Raw genomic sequence first — 18,918 nt, 5'->3', positions numbered from 1 at the left:
AGAGAGTCACAGCACATAGCCAGACCATACCAATGTGTTACTTTCTTGGTATATTTACCTTCCCATGTAATGTAAAAGAAACACTACTAGATTTTGGATTAATCTTCTGTACTGTATACATGTGATGTATTCTGCAATTTAGTGTTAGATGAGCACCAAATAACACATGCTATTAAATAAAAGATGTTATGGATGTTTTGATTTGATGCGAATAAAATCAAGACAACAAATCCATGTGGCCGAGGTTGCTATTACACAACACACAAACAGTATGAAAGTAACACAGGAGGCTCACAGCCTGACTATACCCTGAACTCCTCTCTGTGACGCTGGGGCCAAAACGACACAGAGATCTAACAAGACAGAGGCCCGCTTCAGAAAGCAGGTTTAGCGAGAACTCTTAGGGCTGTTAACCCTGAGATGAGGGTTTTATAATTCAAAAAGGGAGGTTATTTAAAGCTGAGAAGGAGGGGTAACTGAGTCTGTGAACCTAACCTGGGTGCAGGATTTTCTTCAATAAACCTCAAGATGAGGGCCCTGCTAGATGTATTTGCATTTCAATAAAACTACATGAGCGGTATTGTTTCTTCTTCCTAGTTGACCGGATATGTTATCGTCCTCATATCACTAACGTCCCTTATCGTGGAAATAGTCTCAAATGTCTTTTGCGAACAACAGTTTTCTTTAAAACATTGGTGCAGAGCACATTAGTAAAGTCACTGTCAGGAAAGTGTGCCTCGCTCTGAAACATTTTTTAAATGTTTTGTTGAGGGCACAAACCAGTGAGAATCAGTTTTTAGCCTGCAGGACTGCACCTTATCCCTCCTGGCCTCGGGTCAAATTTGACATTTTCAAAAAGTATTTATATCAAAAATTGGGTTTCTTTTTTTAAATTGTCAAAATAAATAACGTGGATGGTTCCGTAAAACGCTCTTCGCAAGTAAAAACAATAGATCAATTCACTACCTTTATTGAATTTGGGGGATTTATTCAGTTGCAAATCATATAGAGAGGAAAAAATTATAAAATGTCAAAAAGAACAAAAAAAAGTCAACAAAATGGAAATAAAATGACCAAAAAAATGTTTTTTTTTATTTTGACCCAAAGCAAGAACATTTTGATGGGAAGACAACATAAAGGCATTAATTACATTATAAGTGCAATACCATTCCAGTTTTCACTAGTAGTATTATACCCCTTATTAAATATGAAATTGATACACTATATTAGAGCTTGCGCCTTGACTCGAGCAGCAATTTTCACCCAGTCTCGCTATTTTACAGCAGCAGCCATGTTGTTTTTTATAACGAAATATATGTTCAAACTCGCTGTATGTGTGCATTTGTGAGTATTTCCACTTGTGGTTGTTGCCACGGTGATTTGTTACCACGGCGAAAAGTATCATGGCTCCATTTATGGTGAAATGATTAAACTATTTATCATATTATTTATGAGAATGAATTCCATAACATGGCAATGTCATTTCAGAATATATTTAAATGTTAATTTTTAAGATTATTTTCTTGGCATTTCTGCCCGCATGTGACAGAGGACAATGTAGAAATGATGAGGCGAGAGAGCGGGCGGTTACCTGCATCAAAGGTCCCAAGACCAGAACCGGATCTGGCATGGGGCGGGTTTGTGGCATGCCCTGTAACCACTGGGCTACCTAGGCGCTCTGGTATCTTTGTGTTAATCTCTGTCCAGCACCAGTGGACTATATCAACTAGAAACTAGAAAGGCACACACATTAACAGTGATTCTCGAGTGGTTAGTTATAAATTCAAGATTTTAAGTTTTCTCTATCTGTTTTTAATCAAATACTAAGTAAATAACCTGTAGCTTTGATTGCCAGTCATGCTATTTCACATGAAATGCTCACATGCCCTCACAGGCCCGCTTGACACACAGTTCACATATTAACACAGAAACAGACAGGTTTGTTACACACCCGCCCACAGACCCACATGTGTGTGTACACACACACACACACACACACCTATATGCAGTGTCTGTGATTGTGTGAGATTGACACACAGTTAAGTTTTACAGGTGCGCTGAAGCGGGTAATTAGCCTGTTAGCTGTGACTAATGAAATCTCCACTGCTGTGCCCTCAACGGCTGCCGGGGCAGAGGCCACTTTCCTGTTTGGATAGGCAACGCTTTAAAGCAAAGCGGAGGGGAGCCGCCTATGTGGCCCTGTCCTGTGAGTGTGTGTGTGGGTGTGTGTGAGAGAGAGAGAGAGAGAGAGAGAGAGAGAGAGAGAGAGAGAGAATGTGTTTGAATTCAATCAAATACAAGATGAAAGGAGAAAAAGTGAGTAAAAAGTCAGTTGAATAACAGAAGAGAGAGAAAAAGCACAGGTAGGAATTCCACTGCACAGCTTCTATATGGAAATACAGTTTTTACTGAAAGCACGCTGACCCACTCTCAAAGTGAAATAGAGAAGTTAAAGTGGCTGGAAGCGATATCAGCATTTTTGCTCACTTTCTTTCTGTCCATTGTGCCTAACTTCCTGCCCGTCTGTCAACACGTGAACGCGCAGTGGTGTTCCCCACAGCAGCTTGGCGTATTAGGCACCGCGGCAATAGAGAGAGGTGGGTCATCCGCCTGTAAACAGTAAGTACAATAAAACCATGCATTGGCCAAACATGTAGCTTGCTAGTCACAGGCTAACCATACAATACAACAAAAATGAACGCGTTAGGAATATGATAATAATTAATTAGGAGTCCTACTGGCTAGCTCGATAACTGACGTAAGTGATCGCCTGGGTTGTGGAAGATGAAGCAGGGACTCGGTGGACTGCTGTTGCTAGGACTGGAACAGAGTAATTATTTAAGTGCATCATATGTCAGGATTTGTACTTCTCATCACTAACACTAACATTATGGACTCCTTTTTGATAGTTTTTTTGCCATTAAAAATAGCTTCCCCCAGGTAGTAGGCCTATATTTGACCAGATAACATCTACTGGACATATTTAGGTAATGAGCACAATTTACTGGTCGCGGCATGAATAAAATGTAAACGCAGGTTTTGTATTCTTGTCTTTTTTCTGACAGCAGTCGTCTTTTGCTTTGCATTTTTTGTGATATAAACCGTTAGCAGGAGCGCTGGACGATGGATTGGCGACGTTTGCAACGTTTTTTATTGAACCAAGGTACTTCAGGGAGTTAGTTAGTACAGAGGAGACAGACCATCCCTACATCTGAGAGTAAAACACACTGCTGACTGCTCTGTGGATTGTTACCATCCCTTTGTTCTTGCAGTCACTCATGTCACTTAAATAGAGTAAGTGGTCAAGAAGTGTGCGTGTGTGTGTGTGTGTGTGTGTGTCCGTGAGACCAGCCCTCCCAGGAGAGCTGATGAACGGGCTGCACACAGCTAACCTGACTCTCATGCCACTTTAGGACTTGCAATGCACACACACACACACACACACACACACACACACACACACACACACACACACACACACACACACACACACACACATTCTCAGTGCTCCCCTTTCCTTGTACAAACTGCTGACAGAGCTGATGGCTGCAGTTACGTAGCCTGACGGTGGATGCTGATTGATGATTGGCTGAAGGAGCAGTCAGTAGCGTGTCCCTGAGCCCTGACCCGTCACCTTTGACCTTTGACGTAGGACAGTGGCATGTCATAGGGATACCATTTTGTACACAACACCTTCAGATGCAGCCAGTTTCAGCTTATTTTAGTTGGAGGAGGCGGTACACAGCTTGAGTTGTAAAAGGAAACACTGCTCTTAACACGTCAACCTGTTGAGCGCGTCCACACTGTCCATACTATATTTAGAAAACCTCCAAAATAATTAAATCTAAACCATGTAAAATTTAGCATGCATCATGAGTTTTTTCCCGGTGCTTCTAGTCACACGTCTGAAAGAACACGGAGCTACAATGAGCTTGCTTTTTCCTCATATCACCGGCTCTTGTGCTTTGGTTTCTGTGAGATGACGCAGCTGTGTGGGGGGGGCTGCGCTGCTCTCTTGGTGGTACTGTGTGTCAAAGGCCAACGTCCAAGTGAATGTAATGAGCTGGCAAGATGTAGCCTCCAGGGTGGCTTATTTCCAGCGTGTGTGTCACCAACTGATGTAACTTCTGCTTTAGTCGTCTCTTGTGTCACCTCTGTGACACTCCGTTGCACCCCCCAAACAACCGTGCAAAACGTCTACTGAGGCTTTGACACATGGAAAGAAACTTTTCAAAGTGGCGAAGCCTCGGTGGAAGTTTTGCACGTGGTTTTGGCACATGAGATCATACTATATAGTGTGTTCAAGGAGCTTTGTGTGTTGCAGATTAAAACTTCTACCATCTTTGTTCTTGGATAGGGACACACTTCATACTGCTGAGGCCTGCTGAGACACACACACACACACACACACACACACACACACAAATCTGCTGAAAACATTCAGGGGGAATTGACTTAACAATCTTAGTCTTAAAAAATGAAAGTAAACACACTTCTATTCTGTTTTATAAATATTGTAAGAGAATAGTGTGTGACCTACGGATGAAAGAATGGAGAGCAAGACAGAAGAACAAAGAGGAAAACCAAAGAGAGGCAGCAGTGATGATGATGATGGGGCTTTACGATGTAAAGTTCTGATGGGAATGTCAGCTGCTGGCCTAAAGGAACAAAGCAGATGTATGTGTGTGTGCGTGTCTGTGTGTATGGGAGCGAGCGCTTTCAGTTCTCTTTCTGCTGTTCTCCCTCTAAGGGACAGTAATTGTGATCCATGCTCTGCTAAAATCCACATCCCACTGGGACCGGCATGAAGACATCACCCACACACAACTCCTTTTGTCTTTGCTGCAGTGGACCAATGAAGACATCACACGCATGTACAAGGGCTGTCACTTTACCTGCCCTTGCACTTACACCCCTTCCTTTCTTAGGCACCCAACTCTTCCACATCTGGATCACTCCTTCCTTTCTTTCCTTTTCCTATAGGGGACCAGCTGTGTAGTACTGAGACTGGCCTCAGGGGGGATCTCTTTCTCATGTTGAGCAGAGGGGAGATGAATCAGCTGCTCAAGCTGTCAATCCACAGTGGCTTGAATAGATTTACACACCCAGGCTAAAGTTGATTAAAAAGTGGAATAAAAGAACCTTGTTTGGAAATTGATCTTAATGCATAATTCAGAAAAATTGAGGACAACAATTTTCTTTGAATGAATAATGTATATATAAATTAATATTTTTCCCTAAAATACAGGGGCATAAGTATGTTAAATTCCCATAGAGGAACATTTTTATTTTTAAAGGCCAGTTATTTCATGGATCTTGAAAAAGTTTCCTTGGCCTTTGGAATTAAAATACCCCCCCCCCCCATATCATCACATACCCTTCACCATACATAGAGATAGGCATGGGGAACCTTCCATACGATCTATGCAAATTTAACCAGCTGTTAAGCTAACTGAAATAAAACCATGCCTCTGAAATGAATGGCATCACTCTCCTGTAAAAAAAACATATATGTTAAAATTTGGTGCTTTTGAATTTTTTAAATAGGATTCAGTGTTCCTTTATTTGTTTTAAAAATGATTTGTACTTCTAAAACTAAATAAACCCTTAGGAAAAATGTAGATTTTGGAGATGCAAGGTTTTCATAGGACATCGACGACATTGCTGACCATGTAATCGCAACGTTGAGGCCTTAAAAGGGTAAATGGCCAAAAATACTTTGAAAGGTCACATTTGAGCGAAGGTTACATTTGAGTAATGCTATGTGTAATTGTTTAATTTCCATAGTTATGGTTGTAATGTAAGCTGTGAAAACTACAGGCAGCGTCTTGGGCGTGAATGCCTGCAGTCAAGCCGAGCTTGTCCCAGAAATGTCCCACTATGTTTATAAAGATTTCTCCCATTTTAGCCTAATTTTGTACTTAAATAAACCGGGGTGGTGATTCGTAGACTTGATGACTGCTAACTGTGGTTTATGTTTTAAGTTCTGCAAAGCACAGTAAAAAAAGCCATGCTATTTAGGGCAATCTCGATTCTGTCTGTTAATTAAATTCAACAGAGAGTCAACTGCCTTTGAAGAGAGGCAGTTAAAATGTTTGGGATATTTCCTCCGCATTTGCTTTCAAAAATAACCAAACCCAAAGACCACAGTCGACATAAAGTTTCACCCTCGAGAAACATGAAAACTTTTTGAAGAGACGTGGAAGGAAACAATCAAGATAAATTTGAAACCTAACAGGCTACACACACACACACACACACACACAGGCTGTCACAGCTTGGCAGGGTACCGAGGCTAGTGCCATGAAATGCATTTCGTGCTTTATGTTCATGTATACAGGGGTAACCATGAGGAGAGAAAATAAACCAAATGCTATTTTGATTGTCAGCATGTTCCTACCCAGCGAGGAAATGATTAACAGACTCGACATATTACAGATTTTAAGAGGGCAGAAGAATGACTTAATAGTTATTGTTTCATGTGGTTCAGCCAATGTGATGATTTCCACTTTGTACTTGCGTCAACTTCCAATCTGTTTATTTTGTGGACTTTGTGTCCCAAGAATTAAACAAAATCTCCGTGTGCATTCCTCTACATGCATCACCACCTTGAACTCAGACAGGCATATTAATGCTGTCACTCACGTTAAAGGAATAGAATAACAGAAAATACAAAGAAATGTGCGTATTGCTTTTGAGAGGTAGTTGAAAAGATTGATAACAACCAACCAGCAGTCCAATTTTCAATTTCAATGCGGGAGTCATCCCAAAAGGATTAATAAAGAGGAGTCTAAGTCCTGTACTGCAATGCTAGCAGCCCTATTTGTGGCCCCTGGGGACCCTTTAAACTTTTTTTTTTTTTTGCTTTGCCCTTTTGGTAATCCAGTTTTAATTAGTTGGCGTAACGTGCTGAAACTAGCAGTTATCCATTCGCCTCAGCAAAGTTAGGTGTTTTCACATTTCTGGACCATTTGCTATTTGTATAATCCAGTTTAAAGACTTTTAAGAAATGCATCAAAGAGGAAGTAATACATGCTGAGAGGATGCTGACATGAAATGACATGTTAGTGGTTGTTAGGATGGATATGACTGCAATGATGTACAGTAGATTTAAAGAAAAATGCTTTTGGTCAGTCGTAACCATTTTTGGGCCTTACGTCCAGCCTCCTGTTGTCTTTTGGATCGGAGCGGACCGACGTGTCTGTTTCCCCCTCTGCCCATCCCGTGGGCCTCTGTGTGTTTGAATGCTTAAAGACAGGGTTATGTGTGTCTATGAGATGGAACAAGAGAAAGGCCGTCATATTTGCACGCGCCACTTCTGATCTCCTTCATAACGGAAAAACCGGGACAAACTCAGGAGGTTGGAAAAAATGAATATCCACCTTTAGTTTTATGGGAATCCAATGTGCCATGATTCTGGTCAAAGAACTAATAAGATACCTGTGTGCTTCACTTAAACACATGCATAGTGACACACACTCACACACTTGGCAGATGTACTTGTTACCATTTAATAGCCATGCACGAGCACTTAACCCTTACACAGTGTAAGGGTTCATGACATGCATTAACAGTCTCTAATGGAAAGAATGTAAAAGAGTTTTCCATATATTATAACATACTGATACTTCTCAACAGGTATAACTGTGAACAGTATGTCTGAAGATTGTGTTTTTCATTCCTTCTTTTCTTCCATAATTCTGAAGTTGTATTCTGTTCTGAGCATTTATATTTAGTTGTGGATGTTTGGCATAACCCTCATGTTGTCCTCGGGTCAAATTTGACCCGTTTTCAGTGAATTTTTTATTTGTCACAACAAATGGGCCGTTGAACTAACTTTGGAAAAAGCACCCACAACATTGAAAAAGTTGCCAAAATGTTGGAAAAAGTGATAATAATGTTGAAAAAAGTAACCGAAACTGGGTTTTTTGTCACGGTTGACAGGAAGACAACCCAAGGGATAATTTGATCAACTGACATACAGGGAGTGAGCAGGTGTGTGTGTAAGTGGGTGTGTGTGTGTGGTCTTGGTCTTGGTTGAGGATGAAGTATGTCTGGTTTGGTGGTCCATGCTACCTCTCGGTCTTATAGGACTGGTCTATATCGACGACGTTTGAATTTTTTTTGTAATCTCTTTTTAGGCGGATGTCCAGCACCTTTTGGCTTTCTTTGTGTTGGCATTTTAGAGATTTTAGAGGTGGATTTCTGAGGACTATGGTTACCTGGTCCTCAGATCTCTGCAGGGTAAACCCAATTAGCTAGCTAGACTATCTGTCCAATCTGAGTTTTCTGTTGCACGACTACAACAACTTTTGAACTTACACATGTTCCACCCAAACTAGTTCCTTCCCAAGGCTATTTCACAGAGGCACCGTCATTGTGTCCGGGGCTTAGCGACACCCACGACGATTGTGATTGGTTTAAAGAAATGCCAAAAAACCAGAGCACGTTTTTCTTCCTTCCCAGAATGCTGTGTGGTTAGCCAGTCCCTATACTCCGCAGCGCTGTGGTCTGGCAATGCGAGACTTGATCTGACAGGCTCGGGACCAGTTGCACACCACCCAAGTTCTGATGTAGCTTTTGAAGATATTTAATGATAATGCTGAGTTATCTAGCTGCTAAACTGCCCTACCTCTTAAAAATATCCCTCCGCTGTGTTTCCACTGACTGATCCGGACCACTGGGGTATAAAAACACGTTTACTCCCATAGGTGTACTTTCTGTACTGCTTAGCTTTTTCATGTCTGCACATGTAACCTTGAGCTTGGTTTCAGCAAATCTGCAGTACCTCATTGAATGCACGGTCCAAGTGGATACCGGTAGCATTACATTAAGATCATTAAGATGATGTTGATGACGGGGATAGCTAGTGGTGAGCTGTGATTGGTCAGATGGAGATTGGTTGGTTAGGCTATGACATCATCGCATTAGGACGACAAATAAACACATACCTCGGACCACATACAGGCTTTTAGGGTCTTGGCCTTTTTTTCTCAAGAAAAGAAGCAAAAATCACTGAATCTTATATTTATAATATTACTACATGTACATGTTATTTTTGTGTTGCAATTTTTTGCTCATTTGTTAGAGTCACATGACAACATTTTCAGCAACAGTTGCAATTGCAATTCATGTTTTCCTATTGTAAAAGTACATAATGCCAAAAAAAGTCCAATTGGTGATATGTTTGTCTGCTTTAGGGCTAAAATGACATATTATGTAGAAGAAGAAGAGTTTAGGATGATTAATAACACCCATCCATTTTGGCTTTCTTGGTACAGCCACTTTTGACTCAAACAGTGACAGAACCCTTTGGATTTATGATCTATGTCAACAGAAGTAGAGTATTAAAGAGTTTGACCCTCTTCATCTAAAGTTCTGCATTCTGCAAAGCGCTTGGATGCAACTTCAACCTATGACTATTTTCCTGGCCATAACCCCACAATCTGTTTGCAATGGGGCAGTGAAAATGGAGCCACTAAAACAGTTGGAAATAGACTTATTGGATGCTGTCAATGACAGCGACTTCAGCTACAGCTCAGCACCCAAAATAGATCACGGGCCATTTTTTTTCTGCTGATTGGTCTCCTCGCAACAATCGCAGCCAAGGTCTCATTTGGGTCCCGAGCAGAGAGAAACCTTGGAATAGAGTCCTTTATATCATCTGAACCGCATCTGAATGTCATTAAATACAGTCAGCAAGTTCTGCGAATGTGTGTGTGGTAGGATATTTAAGCAGACGTGATAGGACTGTCACATGGACGAGTGTCATGGAAACCAGATAAACACCATGCTTTCACTGTTGGGAGCGGAATCAGCCAGCGGGGACACACCACACGTCCTCTCTGGGCTTGGGACTTTGAGTTAGCCAGAATTTTCATTTTATATTTTAGCTGCGATGGTAAGAAGATTGCTATACACCGTATTATCTAGGCTGTTATTGGCTCTTTTTTTACATATATTTTTTCAGATATTTTAAGGAATACAGGACAGGCTTAACCCTTGTGTTGTCTTCCCGTCGACCGTGCAACCTTTTAGTTTTTATTGGGTCAAAGTTGAAACCTTTTGATCGTCTTTTTCAACCTCTTTATTGTTTTTCGCCCTGTTTTTGTCATTTTGTTTCTGCGCCTTTTGACGTTTTTGTGGGGTTTTTCCCCACATTTTTCAAGCTTTTTTTGGACATTTTAGTCCCTTTTTTTCCAATGGTCTTCCATAGGAAAGGTTTTTGCCTCCTATGAAATTGAACAAAACATCCATATTTAAAGAAAGCAGTGGGCTGGTCATTTATTTTACTTGTTGTGTGGAACAATCCGCGTTATGTTTTGGAAATTTTGGTTGAAGACACTTCTGATAAGATTGTTTTTTGTTGTTTTTTCAAAATGGGTCAAATTTGACCTGAGGACAACGCAGGGGTTAGAATGTTATGTTGAGTATACATGGCAGCAGAAGTGCTGTGAGAAATCAGTTTAACCCTCATGTTGTCCTTGGGTCAAATTGACCAGTTTTCAGTTATTTATTTTCCTTCTCACAAAATATGGGTCGTCGCAATAAGCGCTGAAAATGTCAACATTAAAAATATCAAAACACTTTTGAAAAAACACCCAAACCTGTAAGAAAAAGCACCCACAACATTGAGAAAGTGATGTGATGATGAAGAAATGTGGGAAATAAACGTGACCAAAACTTTATTTTTTTTCATGGTTGACGGGAAGACACTGAAAGGCTTAACACAAAGAAGTGAACACCCGCGGTATAAATGTGAATACTGATGTTTTTGTGATATAAACAGATACAGATATCAGCTTAGCGTTACTCCTTAAGTATACAGAGTACTCCATAGGTGCTAAATCATTAGATTTAAAGGTCTTGCTAATGAAAGAAGTAGAAAGTACAGTAAATAAAATCTTTAGGTGAAAGCCAAAAACTAAGTGACACTGTGCACACATTACTGAACACTTCTCATATTCCACAATACAAATGGCCATCCTCAAAAATATATTGCCATCATGACAAATACACGACTACATTAAATATGGATTATCTACTCAGAATCTGTATTCACCAGATGTGGGCCCCAATACAAAAAGAATATGAACTTGAGAGGTTTTGTCTCTAGATTAGGCCATACAGAGAAAATTAGAAGGCATCAAGTATTTGATGATATCATAAATCATGTGGTTCTTTTATCCAAAACCCCTTTGTGTGGGTCTAAACCAAGAAAGTGTTAGTCCAAGTGTTAGTTCATCACATAATACTGCACGCGTACACAGTAAGGGACTGTACAGTCCTTTCAAACCTGAAGTAGAGGCTGCAGACATGTACTTTACACCACATGAGTAAACCTACTGCATGACAACTGGAATACGTTTGTGTTGTGGCTGTATGTATGAGAGGGAGACTTCATTTGTGTGTGTGTGTCTGTGTGTGTCTGTGTGTGTGGCAGCACCTACCTAACTGTAGTTGATCAAGCACTCGGGGTCAAACTTCTCATGCTCCATCCTTTCTTTCATCCAGGGGGGCAGGAGGAAATAAGGCAAAGAGGACAGTACTCACACACACACACACACACACACACACACACACACACACACCTGGACTCACATAAATACCTGGACACTTGAACACTTTGACTCGACACTGACACTTGACTAATCATTTATGGTAAATGTCTTTTTATGTAATGTCTTTTTATAGCCAAAGATTTTTATTATTTTTATTATTATTATTATTATTATTATTATTATTTTTATTATTTATACTGTATTCTTGCTAAAAACTGATGTTGGAAATTTCAATTTCCTTGCGGGAGTCATCCCAGGAGGATTAATAAAGAGAAGTCTAAGTCTAAGTTTGCAGTCAGAGTAGTAATCTTAATGTGTCATAACCTTTCTGTATCTTTTCCCTGTGGACGTAATCAACACACACACACACACACACACACACACACACACACACACACACACACACACACACACACACACACACACACACACACACACACACACACACACACACACACACACACACACACACACACACACGGCCACGCCATGTAAAAGGCATGTCTCCTCCCAGTGTTGCTGAGAATAACCAGATTATTTTATCTGCAGATACCAGCTCCTTTAGACATGGTGGCGATGGAGCGTGCTCCCCACTTCTCCGTCTCCATCCGTCTGTCTCACTTTGACTCTATCTCACTCTCTCTGTCCAGCCCTCTCTCGCTTCAGTAACAAATGATTAAGAGACATCTTAAAGTTAGTAAAATCCTGTGTGTTGCGTGTAGTTACACATCTTTGTGCCTATTAATGGTCAAAGTTAAGAAAATGGGATTTTACGGTATTATCATCTGAGTGCTCACATGCTGCCTGTCAAAGGTTTGATGGGGGATCCTTTTGCATGACGTGGAGGTGATGGGGTGAATGGTTTGGGTGTGGCAGACAGTATTAGTACTATTTGTACAGTACGTTGGCCCTGACAGCTCAACACAGGCAAATTAAGAACACATCTTCACCAATTTGACAACATAATGTAAGCAAAACTAAATACAAGAACATGCTGCAAGTAGCACAGAGGACAACTGACAAACTGTTTCCAGGGGACACTAAAAACGACGCACACTTTGGGTCCGGTTCTGTAAGCTTGTGTTGCGTTCAGTGTTGTTGTAAAATACCCTTTCAGCCATCTAGTGTTTCTTCTTTTTGTCGTTTTACAGCAAACGACTGATAAAGTTGTTGTTATTGTTATTACACTTGACATAAATCCTTTAAAAATAACCAAATGGCCTTAGCAATAAACAAGCCTTTCTTTCTTTTTTCTTTTTTGTTTAAGAAATGAAGTCATATTTTGGTTGCATATTTGATAAGAGGACACATCTGCTGTTTTTCCCAGTTTTTATGAATAAAAGAATCTTTTCCAGTCACTTTAGTCTTTTAAATAAAATCATGAGAAAATGTGAATTTAAAATCAAATTGATGTTTGATGTCAAAGGATAATATTAACATTATAAAAATTACTTTAAAATTCAATTTAGTAAAGTACTATACACATAGTGATGTCTGTCTACAGCCTCTAGGTACAGCTTCTGTGCACTGAATCATTCTTTGGGAACCAAAGAAATGCATTTAGTGTGTTAAAGATCTCAAGAGCTAGGTTGTGTCATAACTCTTATAGTCTTATAATTCTTATATTATACGTCTTTTCTCAAATCCCATTAAGCACTACCCTGATACTCTTGTCCTATTTCTAGTGTGGATACTTCGCTTTCTTGCTCCAGCTATCATCGTGTGTTTTAAAAAACATTTTCTCATTTGTCTTCTGCTCCCCCCCCCCCCCCCCCCCCCCCCCCCCCCCCCCCCCCCCTTCGTACTGCTTTCTGTGTATGTCATCTTTTCCCTTTCTGAGGAGACTTGCCCTTTTTGTCTCTGTAGGAGATAAGAGTGAGGACACACATGCACAGGGAGATGGGAGGAGTTAGTCACATTAATGAAGTGACTTATTATCAAATTTATGAGGGTTGGAGCCTCCGGGCCCCATTGTTCTGCTGCTGCGAGACAAGTAGTGAAAGAAAGCCGGGCAGGAGAGATTGAGAGAGGCAGAAGAAGGATGAAGCGAGGATGGGAAGGAGATGAAGGCAAAGAGGGACCCTATGTGATAAAATGTTATTAATGGTTTCATCTCTTTCTCTGCTTCTTTCTCTAACACACACACACACACAGACACGCATAGAGTCAACTTTCCTCAGTGTGTTTTCTTAAGACACTGATACTCCTCACTTCAAAGAGCTGAAACAAAGATTTCCCATGTAAATATGGCCGCTTGTATCCACACTCGCACATGCACACGCACTCACTCTTCCTCTGCGGTTTTCCCTCTATAGTCTTTCATCCTGCCTCAGAGGAGCAGAGGAACTGTTTCTAAAATAACCATCCTTATCCTATTCTCACACACACATACACACACGTAAAAATGCAAATACAAAGACACATGAGCACACTGACTCACAGAGAAATCCTTTTCTTGTGCCCATAGCAGAGGCCAAAAAAACAACTTAAGAAATCACTCCAATCTCTTGGAAGGGCGTTTAGTCGTCAGCAGCGTCCAGCCCACAACCGCCGCTGGCTGGGAGAAAGGAAGGAGCTTCTGCATATGGATGATAGCGAAAGTGCTCCACGAGATCTGTTCAGTGGGCTCATACATACAAGATCACAGCTAAAGGCTTGAATGGATGTCAAAACTTGTGGTCCTGGAAGGGCTTTGTGCCAGTGCAACCTCAACAGCTAGTGGAGAGTTTGTCAGAATTTCAATAAATACGCATTGCCAAAGCAATTGCGAGACGTTGGGTAACATTAAAGGCAATCAAAATCAACAAAACTTTGTTTTAAAACCCGTTGTTTGGGTCATTTTTGCCTGTGAGATTTTAGAGAGTATCTGTGCTAACATACGTAAATATATGCAGCTAACCCTCATGTTTTCCTCGAGTCAAAATGACTCATTTTCTTATATCAATGTTCTTTTTAATTCCCCAAAATAACATGATTGATTCCACACAACGCTCTTTGGCAACTAAAAATCTCTACTTTCATTAATTTTGGGGTGTCTCATTCAATTTTATAGCATTTGAAAAAAAATTGAAGTGGTTTTGAAATAATATTGAGTAAAAGTTGACATATTCCAGTCTGTGATTTTCCTTTAACATACATTCCTTTAATTTGAGTCTAAATAATTCCTAATTTCTGCTTTTCTAACTCAAACATTAGGTATAACGTTTTTTTTATTGACCATAAATTCCAAAAATAACTGACAAACACCGATAAAAAAGCATCAAAAGTGATGAAAAAAGGGGACAAAAACGTAAGGAAAGTTAAAAACATTGATGAAAAGCCTCAACAAAAAGTGTTGATATTCAATTTTGACAGGAAGACAACACAAGGGTTAAATGATGTACACAAGTAGAATCTCTGGAGGTTTTTGGGCCACTGTAATGTCGGAGGAAATGGCAGCGGCTGTGATATTTTGTGTGTGTGGTTCAACTGTAAACACCAGCTTGTTAATGTGGGACTAGTATCTGCAGGATCTGCGTGCCAAACACTTACGCTCCCAGTAAGTGACAAATGAAGCTGTTGGCTGCTATCGGAGCTGATCCTGATCCTGAACGCCAGGGCCGTGACAGGGACATATGGCAGAGACCCTGTTCGTCTTTTCTCACCCTCTCCAGCACTTAGAGCCCCGATAAAGGCACGCAGTCCTACCGCTCAGCAACACGAGATATGACCAGCGCACATTTAACTTTTACACTCACACTGTGAGGTTGGTCAGAGGGGCTTCGTCAGGTGTGGCTGTGGCAAACGTTGCTAATGCCAACACATGAGCATGGGACCCTAAAGACTATTTGGATGTCTAAAGTGAGGTTAGATGCACTAAGTTAGATGAAACAGGTGAGAAGTGACCAACGTAAGAATAAAACTAGTGATCTACCGATACTAGTGCTAACTCTCACTCTGCTGTTCTTTTAAACCCTTGTGTTGTCATCCCGTCAAAATTGAAAATCAACACTTGTGTTGAGGCTTTTTAATCAATGTCTTTAACTTTTTCTTCGGATTTTGTCTAATTTTTACTTAAACTCTTTTGACGCTTTTTCCCAATGTTTGTCACCTTTTTGGACGTTTTCAACACTACGTAACGCTAACTCATTAACTTTAGTTTTACAGTTATTTTTGGGAATTTACGTTCAATAAACCTTATTAATAGGAAATTATTATTCAATTATTATTATTAATTGAGTTAAAAAAGCAGAAATTAGGAATTATTTAGACTAAAATTAAAGGAATGGATGTTGATGGATAATCACAGACTGGAATACGTCAACTTTCACTCAACACTATTTCAAAACCACTTCAATGTTTTAAATTGCTATAAAATTGAAAAGGAGCGCCAAAATTAATGAATGTAGAGATTTGTACTTGGCAAAGAGCGTTGTGTGCAATCAATCATGTTATTTTGGGTAATTACAATTGGGTGATTAAAAAGGAAAATGGGTCAATTTGACCCGAGGACAACATGAGGGTTAAACAACAATTTAAAGAGAAGGTAGCTCATTTGTTGCTGTGAAAACTGCTCACCCAGGTTATAGGCCAAAAATATTTGCTCTGCTTCTTGCATAAGTGCTGATGCCAACATGTATCTTTCTCTGGTTGAGCCTGGACAATTCTTGGTAATTATTTTATGAAGTGGGACATGTGGAAAACAAATTGAATGTGTGTAATGTGCAGTAAATTTTCACCTTAGCTATTTTCTTTTGTAACTGATGTGAATGGCAGCAAGTCATGGAACCTGCAGTTCCAAGTGTGGCCACCACACCAACAGCCCAGCCCAGCACAGTCCAGCCCGGCCCAGCCCTGTTACCCTGTTACCCTCTTCAGTCCGTAATGCACAGGCTTCCCACCACTAGTTGTGTTTGATGCTGATAATGCCATCGCAACGTGATGGCAGGCAGAGCTCTATTGTAGAGGGGCCAATTCACGAGTGCACCAATCAGGGTTCCACGTTCTACATGTTAGTCTTAATTTTAAAGAGGAAACAATGGGAAATTATGCAACTACAGCTAGTGTTAAGTTGGCCTGTATGTTAACACTCTGACTTAAGAAATGTGATCTGTTTTTAGGTCAGGGTTTTCAGCAGATTGACACAATTCATAACCTTTTAAGTCTCTCTCACCATCAGCTGCATAATCAAGGTGAAAGGCAATAATAATAAAACATTTTGCCGTGTAATATTATACAATAATACAATTAACAATTTGCTTTTACTCTCACAAGATTGAATTTATATGAGTGTTATGGGAGGATAAGGCCAAAATATATATAATAAGTCTCACACTCTCACCAGCTAACCCCTACAGACAGTGTAAGGTCACTCCGGTGCATGTTTTAAACCCAATGGGAAATTGGCATGTTTCCGTGTGTGTGTGTGTGTGTGCGTGTGTGTGGGTGGGTGTTATCTGATGCACAGCTGATGGTGCTTATAGGAGAGTTCCCCCCCTTCCCCCATAAGAGCCTTTCCTGCAGCACACTGTAAATCTCACTAATAAGGCCTGGGCGCCCCGGCAAACCCCCTCCATTTACCGCCGGGTGATAAATAACCGCGGCCTCGCCAACCGGACAGCGACCGGACTAAACCCGCTGACTACAAAGAGAGAGAGAAAAGTTAGGCGTAGTAACTGTGGATAGCAAGGACTCAGGATACACGGCGTGATATCAGACGGAGGAGAGCCATGAAGAAGATAAACGTGTGTATTTGTCTTGATTGAGTTGTAATTGTGTGTAATTAAAAGGTCAATGATAGGATAAATCCAACAAGGAGGGCACGTCTGCCTTTCTTCCAAATTGTTTCTAAGTGTTTTTTTTTAATGATAATCTGGTTCTTTTCTGTGCATTACCAAGGTAACGGCTGATTGTGCGTGGAGACAGCCGTCTGATGGAATGTCCTCACCCCCGCATGGTCATTAATTACACCCGAAAACACACACAAGTGAACACTTATCACTTATCTTTATGAAGGTTGAAGTCTTGTAGGATGGGGAGGAGCAGAGAGGGATGATAGGGAGGTGGAGGGGATAGATAGATAAAGAGAGGGAGGAAGGAAAGGAAGGGGGAGTCTGGGAGAGATAGAGTGAGAGAGCTGTTGAGTTGCTGTTATGAATGACTGTAGGGGTGAAAGGAAGTGGCAGGAGGTTAATATCATAACCTATGATCCCATCATACAGACTCTACAGACATCCGGAGGATTAATGAAAATGATCAACCCGGTTAGTTACCAGTCCAGCAAATCTTTACCAGAAAACAGTTTCCTGTTGCGTCTGCTAGCCAGCCAACACTGCACACAACACAGAAACGTGTGTGGGTGTGTGTGTGTGTGTGTGTGTGTGTGTTTTGCTGTGGTTAGTGGAAGATCTAAATAAGAGCTTTGTCATGATCATGGGCCTAAATTTAACAGTTCTGACAGTTTGGGTTGGGACAGAAAACATAAAAAATTCTTAAGAGCAATAATTGAAGGGGACACGGATAATAAGCTAAAATTGTACTTGTATTGGATATGTGTAGTTGTGGAAGTCCACTAAGTAGGCTGGCAAAGCTACTAGCTAAAGTTCAACAACTTAATATTTCCTTCATACACTCGTGTTACAGCGTAGTTAAGCCCAACGCACTTGCTAACTGTTTGGCTAATTTTCTGTAACCAGTGTGCACATTAGCAAGCTAGCTACTAAACCCTCCATCAAGCTACCAGACAAGCTAAGTAACGTTATAACTGCTAACCTAGCATGACTAATTTATTAACCCTCCTGTTGTCTTCCGGTCCAATTTGACTCCTTTTCAAAAGGTTTCTGTATCTGAAATCTGGGTGTATCTCAAACAAGTTGTCCAAAAACATAACGTGGATGGTTCCCCTTCAACGTTCCTCACAAGTTACATAAATAATCGGTTCCCTACTTTCATTAAATGTGGGTGTTTTTGGTCAATTTAATAGCATTTGGAGAAAAAAAGAATTGATAGAAGAGCTTGTGTGTGACAAATTTAAAAAAAGAAGACGAAAAACATAAAAAAGTGACTTGTGTGAAAAGGGAAAAGTGGGTTAATGACTCAGCATCATTGGTATCGGAGAAGAAAAATTGACTTTATCCTATGATTAAAGTGAATAAAACAGCCTGGCCAACCTAGTTACTGACGCCATTCCATCTCTCCCACAAGTCCCACCGGTGTACCCTTATCGTAAAGGGAGAAACCAAGCTGTGGACCAAACCAATGTGAGGCAAGGGAGGGGGGACTCAAAAGGTGTCTAAACTTAAAAATGTAACGCAATCCCTCAGATTGGGTGGGTCTTGACCCCCCGACCCCCCCTGCGGAAAAGGACGTTTTTGGGATG

At 40.6% G+C, this 18,918-nt stretch overlaps 1 long non-coding RNA gene across 1 annotated transcript; it reads left to right on the top strand.

The window, feature by feature from the left end:
- Positions 1-885: 885 nt before the first annotated feature.
- LOC117961568 lies at positions 886-18,538 on the top strand. The gene is made up of 3 exons (XR_004660437.1): positions 886-993; positions 8,189-8,197; positions 18,523-18,538. It is a non-coding gene; the product is annotated as an uncharacterized LOC117961568 (long non-coding RNA).
- The last annotated feature ends 380 nt before the right edge of the window (positions 18,539-18,918 follow it).

Source organism: Etheostoma cragini, chromosome 18 (assembly GCF_013103735.1).
Source record: "Etheostoma cragini isolate CJK2018 chromosome 18, CSU_Ecrag_1.0, whole genome shotgun sequence".
NCBI lineage: Eukaryota > Metazoa > Chordata > Actinopteri > Perciformes > Percidae > Etheostoma > Etheostoma cragini.
The sequence above is the reverse complement of the archived record's forward strand: the minus strand, read 5'-3'. Positions and strand labels throughout refer to the sequence as shown.